The sequence below is a fragment of the Myotis myotis genome, unplaced genomic scaffold (genome assembly GCF_014108235.1).
Source record: "Myotis myotis isolate mMyoMyo1 unplaced genomic scaffold, mMyoMyo1.p scaffold_m19_p_2, whole genome shotgun sequence".
In the NCBI taxonomy this organism is placed as follows: domain Eukaryota; kingdom Metazoa; phylum Chordata; class Mammalia; order Chiroptera; family Vespertilionidae; genus Myotis; species Myotis myotis.
Genome location: NW_023416324.1, coordinates 209869950 through 209885640, shown reverse-complemented (window position 1 = coordinate 209885640; position 15691 = coordinate 209869950). Strand labels below are relative to the sequence as shown.

Genomic DNA, 15691 nt, shown 5'->3' with positions numbered 1-15691 from the left:
CTTGTGGTCACTGCAGTTCTTTTTTTTTTCCCTTTGGATAAAACATTATGTAAACATGAAAAATAAGATTTAATTTTTTCAATGAGCCTATATTGCATTGCTGGTTTAAAATTTAGTGACATAACAAATGGATAAGAGCAAATGATTTAAGTGAAAAACTAAAATGTAATTACAAAAAAATCTAGTGCATACCTCTACAAAATGGAGGCGATAAGCCAGAATGCTCATGCTGTTCACCTCCACCACTGTCCGAGCTCCCAGCACTGTCAGGATGCAGCAGCTATTTATTGTTCTTGAATAAGTATTGGCACTAAAATGAACTCATTTATTTCCCAAACTTGCTGTAATGAGATATGAAACTTTCATAATTAAAAAAAGTAAGTATATACAAATAAGGCTAATTTCACAACTCCAAACCATAAGCGGGGAAAGGAGCATTGATGTCGTTTATATCAGATGTCAGACCTGCAATAAATTATAATTACAAACAGGAACACCATCGCATTTATACGAATGGAATTTGAAGTTACTGGGGGGAAAGGACATAGAATTCTTTTCCATTTGGAATGACAAGGCTTATCTATAACACTTCAACGTTTCCGGCGACTCTGAAATTGAAATTTGTAAACAGCAGGGGAGTTCACCATTTCTTTCTTCACCTTCACCTTCCGAGTTTTATCCAGAAGATCTTTGCGTGTTTGAATTTTCTGTGCAATGACGAACAATTTCCTCTCGCATTCAATCCGCTGTGTCAGGCAGTTATATTGCTTTTGCCTCCAGCCCCCCCCCCCCCTTTAAAAAATATATATATTTTATTGATTTTTTACAGAGAGGAAGGGAGAGGGATAGAGAGTTAGAAACATCAATCAGCTGCCTCCTGCACACCCCCTACTGGGGATGTGCCCGCAACAAAGGTATATACTCTTGACCGGAATCAAACCTGGGACCCTTCAGTCCACAGGCCGACACTCTATCCACTGAGCCAAACCAGTTAGGACTGCTTTTGCCTTTCTTTAGCTATCCACTTAAGTCGAGTCTGATGAGGAACTCCTTTCATTTCTCCTTCTGCAGGGTCTCTATGGGGGGCGGGGGGTCTATTAAAGACTCTGTCCACCAATTCTGGGGCAGTTCACAGGCGAGTTGCAATGTCAAACCGTTCAACTTCCTTTTTAGTGTCAAAAAAGAACACATGCTTATTCTGTTGCTTCCCCTGGAAATCCAGCAGGTGGAGCTCTCTGTCCTTTGATTTCCTTAGCTTCCGCAACCCTTTTCATTTCCATATATTTGACATCCTGAGTTCTCCTCAGTTTCAGCTGTTCTGGAGTTACTTCTTCCTTCGTCTCCGGGATAACATGAACTCCATCCTGGAGTTTAACTCGAGTCATTTTATAGTAGAATTCATCTGGATTTTTTTCAAGAGCTTTCTTTCGAAGAGCTCTGAGGTATTCTTGCTTTTTCCGGGAGTCATTTGCACTAAGTTTGTAATCTTTCTTTTTCTCCAGCAGGCCCAGATGTTTTCAAAAGCCAGGCTGGCTTCGCTCTCGGTGTTCCCGCTGTCAGAACGGCTGCCTTCCGAAAAGCTGAGACAGAGCTGCTCACGCCTGGGAAAGCCCAGTAGACAACGCTGGCGCCTCACCACTTCAGTCTACGGGTCCGTCACTGCAGTTCTTGCTTAGGCCTTGTCATGGGCTGAGCTGTGTCCCCCAGTTGAAGCCCTAAGCACCTCAGGGTGTGGCTGTATTTGGAGATGGTTCAGGTTAAATGAAGGTCACCAGGTGGACCTATTCCAACAGGATGGGTGTCCCTATAAGAAGAGATTAGGACACACACAGAGGTACGGCCAGGTGAGGACACAGGGAGGCAACAGCCACCTGCAAGTGAAGGCGAGAGGCCTCAGGGAAACCAGCCCTGCAGACACCTTCATCTGGGACTTCTAGCTTCCAGACTGTGAGGCCATAAACGTCTGCTGTTTGAGGCCCCCGCCTGTGTATTTGTTCGGGGGCTGAGCTGACTACTGCGGCCTGAAGACACTGCTTTCGGCTGGGCGGGCCTGCTGGTGACAGTGGCACTAGGCTCTCAGAATCCTGGATCATGCTCCTTGGGATCTGCAGGGAATGCTGGGGCCCAAGCTCAGACAGGGGAGCTGAGAGAGCCCACCATCCTGGAAGTCATCCCGACTTCCTCGGACCCAGGGGGGGAGTCTAACACCACCAGAGGTTCCTGCCCAACATCAGTCCTCGGGGCTGATGCAGGAAGAACCCAGAGGACACTCGGCACCCTCCCCCTCCTCCTTCCAGGTCACCTAGTCTCCCTGGTGAGACCTGGAGCGCATCACCTGGACGGGTTCAGAGCGTGAACACCTGCTGCTGCCGGGTCTCCGCTGGCCAGCCCTCCCTCACCCTCACCTCATCCATCTCTAGTCATTCTCCCCTCAGCGGCACCCCAGACAGTCCTGGGCCACCAGAGCCAGGCCCCACCCCCTCTTGGGTACTTGGCGGTTCCCACTACAAAAGCCATAAAGATGAGGGTGGTCAGTGTCCCCCAAAACTGCAGGCCTTTGTAACCCTCCCAGAGTGCTTTATAAACATAGATTTCCAGGCCCCACCCAGACCCCCGGATGGAAGTGTCAGGGCTGGAGCCCAGGAGTCCGTGCTCTTAATAATTCCCCAGGAGATGCCTGTGGCCAGGCAACCTTGAGAGATCCTGGAATAGCAGTGGCCGCCTCCCTGGGCACAGGAATGAACAGGGAGAGGTCTCTCTGAAGCTGCCTCTCTGATCCCAGTGTCACCCTCCCCTCCCACCCAAGATGAGACTTGAATGTAGTCACGTGGTTGTGGAGGAAGAATGAACCACATCCCCTTGTGGGCCCTGGATTCCACCTTAAGCAGCAGTAGCAGCAAAAGCATTCACTGAGCACCTACTGTGTGCCAGGTGCTGTGCCAACCACATTGGAGCCTGGTGGCCCCCATTAAACCCCTCCGAAGCTTGCAAGGGGCTCGACTGTTAGCGGGGAGATCCAGGTTTCAGAGCTGAGTCACTTGTCTGGTGTCCCCTCTGGTGATGGCCTAGCCTGACCCACCCCATCTGCCTGACCCCAAGACAGGACTCAACGCCCCCCTGGTGAGTGTTAGGTGTCACCCTTAACCTGTCAGTCAGGAGGCACTGAGGAAGCCAGGGTAGTCCTGTCTGCGTGTGATCGTGGTCAGGTTTATCAACCCTTCTGAGGATCAGATTGCCGTCCTGTCCAGTTTACGAGGGTGATGGATGGACCCTCCCTAGTGGGTGCCCAGCCCACAGATGATTACATGCGATTCTAACTCTCACCACCAGGTGGCAGCAGAGTCATATCCTTGGCCAATGATTCCAGGAAAGCAGCAGACATTGAGCTTGTCACTAAGGTCACCTTCACATGGGAAGCAGTGCAACACACATCTGTAGAGGGCTTGCTTGCTGCGGCTTGGCTGGAGATGCAGAGCTCTGGGAGACCCACCCTGACCCCAGGGAGTGGGGCCCAGCACTGGGAGACTGGAACAGGGAGACACAAAGAGCCACACAGGGAGCCAGTGGTATTTCTTTACAATAAGCAGTTTTTGTCCCATTTACTTGCTTGTAAAATCATTTGAAAAAGGAGAAGTTCCTTCTGGCAGATCAGCACTGTGCTAGGGCCCCCCAGGGTCCCTGTGATGGAGGACAGAGTACAACAGCCCTCCCTGCCACCGGCCTCCGGGCTCCCCTGGCCTCTCTCTCTCAGGAAGGCTCAGAGCAGCTTCTGGTCTGTCCTGTCCACAGAGGCCTCTGTGGGGAGGGGCAGGGCAGGGCAGGGGGGGAATCAGCCCTGGCAGCAGCCCAAGAGCCTGACACAGGGGGCAGTGTCCCGGGTCAAGGGCCCTGCCAGCCAGATGTTGCATGTGTCTGCCTGGGAGCGGGCTGAGACCCATAGGCTGTGCACAGGTGTCAGACCGCAGTTAGAAAGGGAAAGGAGCCCGGGCACTGAGGGGCAGGACAGACATCCTCAGGGCAGGGCAGCCTCCTCTCAACACCCACCTCCGCCTGCATGATAGGGGAGCATGAAAAGGGGAGCCCCACTCAGGCTGGGGGCTGGGAGTGGGGTGGCCTGGTCAAAGGCTGCAGACCCCACGTGACCCCCGCCAAGGCCAGCTCCCCAGCCTGTGGTGCCAGGAGGGAGGCTCTGCTGTCGTGGGATTTCCCCCAGGATCGGGGATGGAGTTGTAGGGGCAGCGGAGGCAGCGGGCCCCACCCTCGGTGTGCGGGCTGCTGTCAGGGAAACAGCAGAACGGAAGATCTGCACATATGTACATGCCCTAACACACGCAGCTCACACGCACACTCAAACACATAGACATGCAAAGCACAGCACACATGCACACGTGTACACACACAGCAACATATACACACAATGCGCACACACCCACAACACACATGCATATCAGCGCACACTCTCCACACACACATATACACACATATACGTGTTTGCACGCACACACATGACTTCAACAGCCAAGGCCAGCTCTAGGCTCTATTTCCTGCCTGTCATTGCACTGGCTTCCTTACGTGTGTGGTTTGTACTTGAACTGAAAAGACAGTCACACACAGAGGTCTCCTACCCGTTTCTCTGCAGAGCGTTCATGTCAGGTGCTTCCAGGGACCTGACATTCTTTGTGTTGCTCAGAGCCCTGGTTACCTCCTGATGCTGGTGCTGGCAAGAGAGTGGGTGGGGCTGCATGCTCAGGGGCACCCCAAGGTCACAGGAAGGAGGGGCAGTGAGAAGCAGGGGCGCTGGGCATTCTGAGGAGCTGTCAGAAGCCAGGGAGCACTTTGCCTTTACCCACCAGGAGCCAGAAATCGATTTAAAAAAAAGTGGCTCAAAAGCACAGGTTTCCAAAGCCAGTGCCTGTTCAGACAGAGCTCTGCTGGCATTGAGGGTGGACTTGCAGGCTGGGTCGGGCTGGGAGACCAATCCGACCTGGAGGACCAGGTGGGGGAGGAACCCAGTTCCACCCGGGGCATGTGTGCAGGAACGCTGAGGCCGGGGCTGGTCTGGCCATGGCTTGCAGATGGCGCTGGAAGGCAGGGCAGTTCTTGGAGGGGCTGGAGGCTGATTTCTGATGCTGATCACGACCGATGTTGGGGTCACCGTGCAGGTCCGTGTGGAGGGCCCACGCCCGGGTTCGCTCCCAGGGACCTGCAGGGGCTGCTGCTCCTTGGCTGTTTCCTGTGAAAATCCAAGTTCAACGCGGAGTCTGAGGACACGTGGCCTCCGGGGCGGCCTGCCTGTGGTGCCCAGCTGTCCCCTCCCTAGTCCGCCCCACTCTCTGACTGCCAGTGCCCGAGGCTGCAGAGCCTCCGTTTCCTGGGATGGGCAGCCCTCGCCCCGCAGGCTGCATTGGTGCCCGGGGGTGGCTGGAGCACATGAGTACACACTTGGCCTCATCAAATAAATCTGAAATCAAGGTGTGGGCAGGGCCAGGTTCCCTCTGAGGGTGCCAGGGGTCGGTCCTTCCTGCCTCTTCCCGCTCCTGGCGCTTCCAGCATCCTTGGCTTGTGGCAGCATCACTGCTGTCTCGGCCTCCATGGTCACAGGCCTCCTTCCTGGGCATGTGTCTCTGTGGTTCTTCTCTTATAAGGAAACCAGTCATTGGATTCAGTCCAGGATGATCTCATCTCCATCTCTACCTTAATCACATCGGCAAAGGCCCTTCTACCAAATAAGGTCACATTTGCAGGTTCTGGGGTTTGGAACTTAGACATGTCTTTTGGGGGTCACTATTTCACCCACAACTAGACTGACACCCCTGAGTTATACGGCCCTCACCTGCCGGGACCCCTCATGCCCACCATTATGGTTGTTCCTTAAAGGAAGCCCCTGAAGTCGGCAGGACAGACACCAGCCCATTTTAAAGATGGAGAAACTGAGGCTTACAAACGTAGAGCCAGAGGGAGGAGGCCTGGAGTGGGACCCGGCTCAGCTACTGGCCAGAGAGACTGGGGTTGAAACCACCAGCTGTGAGGTGAAGGGAAAGACTCCGTGAGAGTCTTTGAGAGACTCTGAGAGACTCTGTGAGAGAATTCTGTGAGCCCTTGAATTTGTGATAAATAAAAGTGAGCGGCTTGTGATGCACCTGATGAACGCCCGCAAGACCAGCTGCCCCTGTGCTCCGTGGTGGTGACAGTACCTCTGATTAAGCTGGGATTGCACGCGTCCACTGGAGGCTCGGGGGGGGGGGGGTGGAGGTGGGGTGGAGGGAGGGCTCCTTGTTGCATTCTAACACTCACAGGCCTGTGTTTCTGTTCTAGATGTTTCTACGACAATCCATGGTTGTCTGCCCACACATGACCCGACATCCGGGGTCCGTCAATGATTCACTTATTAACTGACTCATGGGGCAGTCACTGACCCGGCTCGGTGGTACCCCCTGAGGCCCCCCAAGGCCCCCACCTGGAAGCAGGAGACATGGTGGGCGCCACTCAGGGAACAGGATGCGCGTCCCAGGTTCAGGCCCCGCCCGGCCAGCAGGACAGTCCTGGGCCGCAAACCTCCCTCAGGGCGCCTGGCCAGGGCCCTGCACGAAGGAGGCGTTGGGCACCAGGGAGCAGGGAGGCTAAGGGATGATGGGGTCCAAGGGTGTGGGGGCAGGCGAGGGGCTCTGGCTCCCCACTGGCCTGGGGCAGGGCACACTAGCCCGCTTCCTAAAATGCCCCACCCTCTGTTCACAAACCTTCAGTCCGGGTGCCACCCTGGTGACTCAGTGCGGGGCCCCGCCCCACAGTGGCACTCTCCCCTGCACCCTGGGCCCTGGGGCTTGGCTGCTTGGTTTTAACCTTGAAGCTCATTGACATCCATCCCATCAGCCCTCCCAGGATCCTGGGAGGCCCAGAGGATGAGCAGGGAGGACCCGACAATCTGGGGGTGATGACAGCCAGGGGGACCCCCAGCAGTTTGGTCCAAGCTGGGTACCAGGCCTGGCATGCCCAGGCCGGGGAGGGCAGGACTCTGCTGTGGAGCCTCCCTGGGTCCCAGGGGCAGCCTCTGGGCGTGTAGATGGAAGGTTCTGGCAGTCCCACAGCCGGCAGAGGCAGGGAGTCCCCTGGGGCCAGCGCATCCACCCAGGAGGTGCCAGAGGCATGTCCCGCTGGGGCGGGGGTCCAAGAGGCCCCTCGGGTGGGAGCGACAGTGGTCTGAACACAGGAGGGGAGTGGGCAGAATGCGAGCTGGTCCTGTGTCCCTGCAAGCCTGCAGGGCGGGTCATGTGGCCCTGTGGTTGCGGTGAATGAGGCGCCCAGTGGCTGGGCAGCTTCTGTCGCCCGAGTCCCTTCCCCACCCTTAGCGCCCGCTTGCACTTCCTCCTCGAGCAGCTGCCTCACATGAGTGTGCACGTGGGCCGTGGGCCGGGGACCTTCCCTCGGTGCAGGCTCTGACCCGGCAGGTGGGGCTGCCATCGCCTTTCTTACCGGCTCCCGGGACAAAGCCTGCAGTAGCCAGGACAGCCCCCAGCCCAGTAGGTCTGCTGGGCGGCTTTTCCAAGCAGCACTGTCCTCAGCCCTGCTCCCTGCAGGCTGTTTCCTCAGACAGAAAAATGGAAAGGGGAGAGCAGGTGCCTCCTGCAGGGGTTCCAAGCATCTCAGGGCAGCTTGGGGTTGGGGGGCTCACGTACACCCTGTTGGGAGCCCCGCCCCTACCTTGATGATCCCCTGGAGTGAGGGGGCTAGGGGCTGAGGGTCCTGGGGGCTGGGGGTCCTAGGGGCTGGGGGTCCTGGGAGCTGGGGGTCCTGGGGGCTGGGGATCCTGGGAGGTAGGGATCCTGGGAGCTGGGGGTCCTCAGGGCTGGGGGTCCTGGGAGGTGGGAGTCCTGGGGTCTGGGGGTCTTAGGGGTTGGGGATCCTGGGAGCTGGGGGTCCTGGGGGCTGGGGGTCCTGAGGGCTGGGGGTCCTGGGAGGTGGGGATCCTGGGAGCTGGGGATCCTGGGGGCTGGGGGTCCTGGGAGGTGGGGATCCTGGGGGCTGGGGGTCCTGGGAGGTGGGAGTCCTGGGAGCTGGGGGTCCTGGGAGGTGGGGACCCTGGGGGCTGGGGGTCCTGGGGGCTGGGGGTCCTGGGGGCTGGGGGTCCTGGGAGGTGGGGATCCTGGGAGCTGGGGGTCCTCGGGGCTGGGGGTCCTGGGGGCTGGGGGTTCTGGGGGGCTGGGGGTTCTGGGGGCTGGGGATCCTGGGAGCTGGGGGTCCTGGGGGCTGGGGGTCCTGGACTGAGCAGGCTCTGGCTCAGCTCCAGCACAGCCAGCTCTCCAAGGGCTTCGAGTCCCCGACTCCCTGTCCTACATGCCGAGCCTCACCTTCGAGCCCCACCTTACAGACACCAGTTGACATTTGGGGAGGACAAGGAAGCTTCTAGGTCACATCTGGCTGCTAAGAGGCAGTGTGGGCATTGTGGGGACTGCACTGCCTCTGCTGGGCCCTGGGGCTCCTTCCGAGTGGTCTAGTTTGTTAGGCATCTGAACGTGTGTGTCTGTGTGTATGTGTGTGCATGTGTGTGTATGTGTGTCTCTCTATGTGTGTGTGCACGTGTGTGTATGTGCGTGCATGTGTGTGTATGTGTCTCTCTCTCTGTGTGTATGTGTGTATGTGTGTGCATGTGTGTGTATGTGTGTGTCTCTCTCTGTGTGTATGTGTGTATGTGTGTGTGTGTATGTGTGTCTCTGTGTGTGTGTATGTGTGTGTGTGTATGTGTGTCTCTCTCTCTGTGTGTGTGCATGTGTGTGTATGTGTCTCTCTCTCTGTGTGTATGTGTGTGTGTATGTGTGTATGTGTGTGCATGTGTCTCTCTCTGTGTGTGTGTATGTGTGTCTCTCTCTCTGTGTGTGTATGTGTGTATGTGTGTCTGTGTGTGTGTGTGTGTGTGTGTGTGTGTGTGTGTGTGGTGGAGGTTGGGGGGCTGGATGACCTCAGTCCTGGGCTTGGAGAGAAATCCCCTCAGCCCCTCCCAGTGGGGGTGGCAGGTGGGGCTTGACTGCAGGGAGGGAAATGCCCCGACCCCAGAGCTGTGAGGTAGGAAAGCCCCAGCTCAGAAAGGGGGGGGCTTCACCCCCAGCTCCGCTGGCCACCGCCTTCCCTGGGAATCCCAAGAGGGAAGTGGGCAGAAGGGACGGAGGGGACAGCAGCCTCACTGCAGCCCCCACACTTCCTGCCTGGGCGGCCCCGCCCATCTGGCTCCCCTCCCTGCTCCTGGGAACCTGCTCCACAGAGGAGCCTGGGTGGAGGAGGGGGGCTGGGAAGCGGGGCCCCTCATCTGTGGCCTCTCTCACCCAGAAGACAATAGGCTGTTAGTGGCTCCCAGTCTGTGCTGTTGGCCTTGTGAGAGGAGAGGGGGCCTGGGGCAGGGACGGGCACCCACAGGAAGGACTCTGGGAGCAGGAGAGTGAGGTCCCTGCCTTTGGAGCAGAGGGTCTGGGTGAAGTCCTGGCTTGGAGCTTCGGTCTTTTTGCCTCAGTTTTCGAATCTGTCAGACGGGACTCTGACACTGACCCTGTGGAGCCTCCTTCACCCTGTGCCCCCCCCCCCCCCAACCCCAGTGCCCAGTCTCCACCCCGCAGCGGGAGCGGTTCCCCACCAGCTAAGAAGGGTCCCTCGCAATCTGCATTGACACATGGGCACCCACATCATGGGGTGAGGTGACCCTTGCCCCCCCCCCCCTCCTCCTCCTCCTCCATGGCCTCACTATCAGAACTCGGGTCCAGCAGAGGTGCTCAGACCCGGGAGCAGATCCAAGGGCCAGGCAGAGCTCCTGGAACTCGGTGCACGCCGTGAAAGTGCTCGTTCCAGGAACATCCAGTCCTGCTGAACACGTGGGCCCAGCGTCTCCCCATGGCCCCTCTGAGTCTGAGGAGAGAGGAAGCCAGTTCTCAGGCGCCTAAGGCCCTCACTTCCTCCCTGTCCTCAGTTCAGACAGTTCCCACCGTGTCCCAGCCACCCTGCCCTTGTCAGGCTCCTGCCCCCGGGCATTTGCACGTGCAGTTCCCGCTGGCTGAGTGCTCTGTGTACAGCTCCCTACTGCCTGGCCCGAGCGCCCTGCTGGAGGGGCCTTCTCAGCACTCCAGCTGTAGCTGCTGATCAGGCCCCTCCCAGCAGGACATAAGCCCATGAGGTCTGTCTCAGTCCCCGCTGTGTCCTTCAGGGCCCTGGGCAGGGCCTGGCACTGAGTCGGTGCTCCATGAATACTGGGGAGTGAATGGACGGATGGACGGATGGATGGATGGGGTGCTGATAGAGGTGGTGGGATGGTCAGCACGGGAAGCTGAGCAGTCCTGGTGAAAGAACAGCTCCCCCAGGCCTCCCCCTGGCCCTCCACTGCATGCACCTTCCCCTGACTCAGTGCTTCTCGGCCTGGCTGGACATCAAATACTTGGGGAGCTTTTAAAACTATTGATCCCATGTCATTGCCCCCCCGTGCCCCCTACCCACCATGTGAATATAATCTGGGTGGGCCTTCGCAGGCATGCTGCAAAAACCCTCAGGTGACTCTAATGTTCGGGCAGGGTCAGGACCATGGTCTGGCTGACACACATTTCCATTCTCTACCAATCGGATGCAGGTTAATTGGCAGGTTCTGGCAGGTCCCATCAACCATTTACTCTTGAGTATGAATTAGTGAAGGAGCCTGCCCCCGCCCCCCACTTGGGTTGTACTGACTTGGAGGAATGAACATTTTCTGGGCGGGAGAGAGAAAAGAGGAAGGTGGTTTGGGGCATGTTGGGGTGGGAGTAGGCTGGTTTGAGGACGTGGAGGTGCAAAGGAAAGGAGACAACATTTAGGAGATGGAAGGAAGGTGCTTTCTGGGTGTTTCAAGGCCAGACTTGGGATAGAACCCCCCCCCGCCCCCCCACACCGGCAAAGCCAGATTTTCCACCCGCTGCTCAGCACGAGGGGCCTGAGGTGCTCTGTGGGCTGAGGCTGACAGCCACTTGCTGCCAGTCAGGCTGACGAAAGGCTCTTGCTGGTTCCCCACTACGGCCCCTGCCTGCTCATTCTCACCCATGGCACACGCGATGAGCCCCCCACTTGAAGCAGTGCAACTTACAAGTCCCTTGATCACACAGGATTAAAAAAAATATATATATATATATATATATATATATATATATATATATATATATATTGATTTCAGAGAGGAAGAGAGAGATAGAAACATCAGTGATGCCTGACCAGTGTGGCTCTGTGGTTGAGCGTCGACCTATGAACCAGGAGGTCATGGTCTGATTCTCCGTCAGGGCACATGCCCAGGTTGCAGGCTTGATTCCCAGTGTGGGGTGTGCAGGAGGCAGCAGGTCAAAGATTCTCTTCATTGATGTTTCTCTCTCTCCCCCCCTCTCCCTTTCTCTCTGAAATCAATTAAAAAAAGAAAAAAAAGAAATAGCTCCTGGGTGGAGGGGCTGGGGCCTGGGCCCCACCTGCTGGGAAGGAAGCCGGGTGGCTGGGGGCCGAGGCCCTGGTGCAGAAGGCCTCTGCCTGCCAACGCCCTGAAGTGAGGCCGCCTGGGAGTTCTCTGCTGTGGTCGGAGTTGGGCCCCTGCTTGCTCCCACACTGAGCAGGGTGTCCACTTTGGGGCCAGAGCCCTGCGGGCCCCAGATGTCTAAGGCTCTGCAGTCCCCTCTGAAGTTGGCCCCAAGGTTCCAGGGCGCCCAGGCCAGAGCAGATGAAGGCAAGGCTGGGGTCCAGGAGGAACTGGGGTCCATTGTGGAGACTAAGAGGGTGGCCACCCAGACGCCTGAGCTGTGTGCCTTCAAAAATCGCTCCTGTCTGGCGCAGGTTGGGCTGCAGGGCGGGAGAAGGCAGGGAGCCCACAATGGGGAACCAGCTTATGGTGATCCAGAGCTTTGAATTTAAAACCAACAACCCGACATCTCCCAGAAGCAGACCGATGACCCATTTTACAGCCCAGGAAACTGAGGCACCAGGGCACCCAGCCAGTGCCCAAGGGAAGACCTGGAGGGGGCGGGACTGGTGTGGGCGCAGGTCATTTCCTCATCACCCCCACCGGCCTCCGGCACTCTGGCTTTTTCAGCCGGCTGGGGAGGTCTTTCGTAGTCTTGAAAGAGTGTGGGTGGAGGGGGGGCGCATCCCCTTCACCAGCTGGCGGCTGCGTGGGAGGTTGGTGTCAGCCAAGCTCCCTTTATGCAAGTTCCTGGGGCGTGGGGGGGTGAGGGGTGCGCTCCACCTCTGCCTCCGGGGCATGTGGCAGTGGGGTTGGTGTGCCCGGACTCAGGGGTAGGAGGTGCGCCACCTCCATAGCGCCCCCATCGTCCTCCCTCCGAAGACAGTTTCCCACATCCTGTCACCACTCCTGGAGCCCTGGTCTCCGCCCTCCTGGCACAGCAGCCTCCTCCTTGCGGCTGGGTCACCCACTGCCTGGTAAGGTCGAGACCTGCCTGGAGGAAAGTCCCTGCACACCTTGCCCGCTCGTATCTCATTGAATGTCACTGTGATACCTACCGACTTGATAACTTTGGTTCCAAGTTGGGTGACCCTGAAAACGGCCTAGCCTGGGCCAACCCGGCACTGGCACATGGCCAAGTCGTCTAGCCTCTCTGGGCCTCAGTCCTCATCTGACCAGAGGGAACCCCAATGCCCAGTTGCGGGGTTGTTGGGGGACCCGATAGAACTGCGCAGGTCAATGGTGATCAAGTAGGATGGGGGCGCTCTAAGGCAAGGAAGCGGGGGCACAGACCTGCTGGGGGAGTGCTGTGCAGACGGTAGGAAGCTGGGGGACCCGGCTTGGTTTTCTGTGCCCTCACCTGTCCCAGGGGCAGAGCTGGCATAACTTCCATCGCCTCTCCTGCACTTTCTTGTGATCTAGGACCCCCGTGTCCCTAGGACCCGGTGTGGACACATGGGATCTCGGCCCTAAGGAAACTGTGCTGTGGGTGACACCGTTCCTGAAGTCCTGGAAACTCAGTCCCTTATTCAGCCCTGTGCTCAGCCTCCTGTCAGCCTGGCCCAGACGAGGACCTGTCAGTCCTGTAGACACAGGCATGGGCTGCATGTTGAAAACCAGCAGGAGGAGGGCTCTTGGCAGGAAAAGTGAAGTCATCTGAGAGGGCCACTGAGGCCCAGGTTGCCAAGATCCACGCTGACTGCTGCTTAGCAGAGTTGTCACAGATCTGCTTTTGGGGCAACAAGGCAGGGGCCGGAGGAGACTCACAGGCCACCGACATGCACAGGCTTCTCAGCAGGAGCCGGTGGTGCCACACCTTCACATCAACTGAGGCGCCATCCGTGGGGTCTGGGGTCCTGCGTGTGAGTGCGTGCATGTGTGTGCATACATATGCCTGTGTCCGTATGCCTGTATCACCTCTGTGCACTTGTGCACACATACATGAATGGCCACACATGGTTCTGCATGTATACATGCATTGTGTACATCTCTACATGTGTGCATATGTGTGAAGGTGTAGACGTGCGTCCACGTGTCCCCTGGGTGAAAACACATTTGTCCTATGACAGGGACCCAGCCCTCGCTCAGAGCTCTGTGCCAGGAGAGGCTGCAGCCTGGTTTTCACAAGGAGTGTCCCAGCCTGTGGGTCTCCCTTGGAGCCGAGCCGCTTCTGAGTGCGCTGTGAGCCCTTGTATGTGCAGAATCATCCCTTCCCCAGGGGTTTACTGAGCACTGACTGCATTGTGGGAGGGCCTGGGTGTGGGGGGGCAGGTCCTTGTCCTTGGAAACGCTCTACTGGAGCAGGGAAGGGGGTGGGGGAGGAGGGGACAGGTGGGCATAAAGGGAAAGATACAGCTAGATGTGGAAACCGACACCTTCACCAGACCCAGGGTGGATGGGTGGACAAGGGGCCTCCCTGGCCTCCATTCCTGCAGCATCAGGGTAGCCTGGCTTGTGCTGTGCCCTCAACCTCAGCGACTTTGGGCAGCCTCTCTCTGACATGGGGGCCAGGGCTTTGATTCTGGTAGTCGCTGTCTGACCTCTTCCTGAGAAAGGAACTCTGCCCTTGGGTGTGGATTGGGCGAGTGGGTGAGGAAGAGGGAAGGTGGCCCCTCTTGGCTCCTGCTCCAGTCCAGGGCCACGTGGGGCGTTTGGATATGTGATCTCCTTCATTTGCCACAGCCCTGGGAGGTCACTGTGCCTGTTGTGGGGAGGGAGAAATGGGGTGGAGGATACGGGGTGGAAAACCAACAGGAGGAGGGCTCTTCCCACCCCCTCCCTGCAGAGGAGCAGGTCCTCATCCCCTCCCCGTGGTCCTTCCTACGTGCAGCTGAGCTGGTAGCCCAGCATTCCTCCCTGCCTGGGGCACTGCACTGGGACTCCATTGGAGAAGTCTTTTGTCGGGGACTTTCCAGGCACTCCCTCCCTCCCCCTGGCCCCAGCTGGTTATAATAACAGGAGAGTTTTGTGTTTGTGAAGTGCAGGGAGCCTTTTCCCCTTAAAGTCACCTGTGGGCCTGTGGGGAGGGGCTTGCTACCGCCCAGGCCCCTGGCAGGCCTCGGCTTTGAAGTCTGCGGCCTGGGCCTGGTCGGAGCACACCTCCTCCTGCTCTGTTTGTCATTGCAGGCCAAGGACGTGCAGGCGCTCTCTCCACAATGATCGGTCTGTGCTGATAACATGTGCGGACGTGAGGCGTGCGGGAGAGAGGGCACAGTGGTGCACATGGGCAGAAGAGGGGAGCAATGTCCTGGGTGACTCACCAGCTCCTCCCAGTTGGATCTTACGGAGCTTCACCTCCCTCCCCACTCCTACCCCTGTCAAGGGGCCTTCAGTACCCCTGGGATCCTCACAGCAGGCCCGGGCCAGCTTGCACAGTGGGTTCTTGGGCCAAGCCCTCCCCTTCTGGGTCCTGCTCTGGCTCTGAGCTAAGTGGACATGTGGGAGGAGAGGGGCACCGGCTCTCCTCATCCTTGGCCTCTGGGGAGAGCCGGTGGGAGCACAGGGCCAACTGGAGAGCATCTGACGCCCCCTCCCCCCCCAGACACTGGCCAGTCACCTGGGCTTGCCCCTCTGTGTGAGACCCTGTGTGCGGGTGATGGGATAGCCCCTGGGTGCTCAGAGCTGGCTGCTGGGAGGGGGCAGGTTCTTGCTCGCTCCTTTTCTCCGAAGTGGGCATTGGGTCCTGGTGCTCACCCTGAGGTCTCCTTGGGACCTGGAGAGGTGTTGGGTGGCTGGCAGGTGCTTCCAAAGCTTTGCCAGTGACTGCTTTAGTGCCAGGTCAGGGCAGCAGCCCTAGGGCCCCCGAGACGGTTCAGTGCATGCGCACAAGGCTTCATGGCCAGCAGTGGCATTCAAGGGCCCCGGGCCTGAGCTCATGGAGGGCACGGGCATCCCCCTGTGCTCTTGTAGTCCTTCAGGGGTCCAGTGCCCGCTAAGCGGGGGTGATGACAGGGATAACCATGGCAGTGCAAGTCCTCGTCCCTCACTCTCGTGTCTGGGGATGGGCTTGCTATATGATTCGTGCCAACCACCGAGAGGCAAAGCCCTTTAAATGAATTCCTGTGCACCCCCAGCGGGACCTGGCTGATCGTGCAATCTCCTGCTGGAGTTGCACCTGCTCTAAATTGCCATCAGGCTAAATTAGATGGAAAAACATGCAAATGCAGTTGGAGCTTTCTGGCAAATTAGCATGCAAATGGGCCAGGAGAGGCCCGCGTGGAAGGGGCGCCACGCAGGTTGACTAATTGCCGA

At 57.9% G+C, this 15691-nt stretch overlaps 1 pseudogene; it reads right to left on the bottom strand.

Moving 5' to 3' along the window:
- Nucleotides 1-451: 451 nt before the first annotated feature.
- On the bottom strand, nt 452-2414 carry LOC118675809 (annotated as a pseudogene).
- Between the last annotated feature and the right edge of the window lie 13277 nt (nt 2415-15691).